At 45.2% G+C, this 2,125-nt stretch overlaps 1 pseudogene; it reads left to right on the forward strand.

The window, feature by feature from the left end:
• Positions 1-779: 779 nt before the first annotated feature.
• Positions 780-1,744, forward strand: LOC129061256 (glyceraldehyde-3-phosphate dehydrogenase-like; annotated as a pseudogene).
• The last annotated feature ends 381 nt before the right edge of the window (positions 1,745-2,125 follow it).

The following is a 2,125-nucleotide window of genomic DNA, read 5'->3' on the forward strand; positions in this document are numbered from 1 at the left end:
TGCAAGGATGGTACAATATATACAACTCAGTAAATGTAATACATCACATAAACAAAATGAAAGACAAAATCCACATGATCATATCAATAGATACGGAAAAGGCATTTGATAAAATACAGTAACTATTTATGATAAAAATGTTCAGCAGGCCCTGGCTGGTGTGGCTCAGTGGATTGAGTGTTGGCCTATGAATCAAAAGGGTTGCCAGTTCGATTTCCAGTCAGGGCACATGCCTGGGTTGTGGCCCCGGTCCCCAGTATGAGGCATATGAGAGGCAACCATACATTGATGTTTCTCTCCCTCTTTTTTTCTCTCCCTTCCCCTCTCTAAAAATTAGTAAATAAAATCTTTTTTAAAAATGCTCAGCAAACTAGATGTAGAGGGAGCATACCTCAACATAATAAAGGCCATATATGGGAAACCTATAGTCAACACCATACTCAACCAGCAAAAACTAAAAGTTTTCCCCCTAAGAACAGGAACCAGGCAAGGGTATCTACTTTTACCACTTCTATTCAACACAGTATTGAATGTTCTAATCACAATGATAAGACAAGAAAAAGAAATAAAACACATCACAATTGGAAAGGAGGAAGTAAAACTGTCATTGTTTTCAGATGACTCGACAATGTACATAGAAAAACCCTATAGACTCCAGCAAAAACTACTTGACCTAATAAATGAGTTTGGCAAAACAATGTGATACAGGCTCTCTGCTCCTCTTGTTCAACAGACAGTTGTGTCTCCCTGAACAATGCTAGCACCAACCCTGAGACAAGATGGTGAAGATTGGAGTGGACAGATTGGGCCGTATTTGGCGCCTGGTCACCAGGACTGCTTTTTACTCTGGCAAAGTGGATGTTGTCACCATCAATGATCCTTTCATTGACCTCAGCTACATGGTCTACTAGTCCCAGTATGATTCTACTCAAAGGCACAGTCAAGGCTGAGAATGGGAAGCTTATGATGAATGGAAAGTCCATCTCCATATTCCAGGAGCGAGATCCTGCCAACATCAAATGGTGTGATGCTGGTGCTGAGCATGTTGTGGAGTCCACTGGTGTCTTCACTACCGTGGAGAAGGCTGGGGATCACTTGAAGGGTGGAGCCAAGAGGGTCATCATCTCTGTCCCTTCAGCTGATACCCCCATGTTTGTGGTGTGAACCATGACAAGTATGACAACTCCATAAAAAGTGTCAGCAATGCCTCCTGCACCACCAGCTGCTTGGCTCCCCCTGGCTAAGGTCACCATGACAACTCTGGCATTGTGGAGGGATTCATGATTACAGTCCATGCCACCACTGCCACCCAGAAGACTGTGGGTGGCCCTTCTGGGAAGCTGTGGCTGATGGCTAAAGGGCTGCTCAGAACATCATCTCTGCTTCTACTGGTGCTGCCAATGCTGTGGGCAAGGTCATCCCTGAGCTGAATGGGAAGCTCACTGGCATGGCCTTCTGTGTCCCCACCCACAATGTGTCAGTTGTGGATCTGATCTGCTGCCTAGAGAGCTGCCAAATACAATGACATCAAGAAGGTAGTGAAGCAGGCATCAGAAGGGCCATACTGAGGACCAGGTTGTCTCCTGTGACTTTAACAGTGACACCCAGTCCTCCACCTTCGATGCCAGGGGCTGGCATTGCCCTCAATGACCATTTTGTCAAGCTCATTTCCTGGTTTGACAATGATTTTGGCTACAGCAACAGGGTGGTTGACCTTATGGTCCACATGGTCTTCAAGGAGTAAGAGCCCCCTGGACCACCAGCCCCAGCAACAGGAAGAGAGACCCTCAGCTGCTGGGGAGTCCTTGTCCCAAATCGATCCCCCAACACACTGAGAATTTCCTGACCTCCAGTTTCCATCCTAGACCCCCTGAAGAGGGGAGGGGCTTAAGGAGCCCTGCCTTGTCATGCACTATCAATAAAGTTCACTGTACCCAAAAAAATGGGATACAAAGTCAATATTCAGAAATCAAAGGCATTTTTGTACACCAACAATGACACATCAGAAATGACATATTTCACAGATATAGAACACACATTTCAAAAATGTATATGGAACCATAAATGGCCCCAAATAGTCTTGGCAACTTTGAGGAAGAAGAACAAAGTGAAAGGGATCACTATA

The sequence above is a fragment of the Pteronotus mesoamericanus genome, unplaced genomic scaffold, assembly GCF_021234165.1.
Source record: "Pteronotus mesoamericanus isolate MK-2021 breed Mesoamerican mustached bat unplaced genomic scaffold, CSHL_Meso_final scaffold_582, whole genome shotgun sequence".
Lineage (NCBI taxonomy): Eukaryota > Metazoa > Chordata > Mammalia > Chiroptera > Mormoopidae > Pteronotus > Pteronotus mesoamericanus.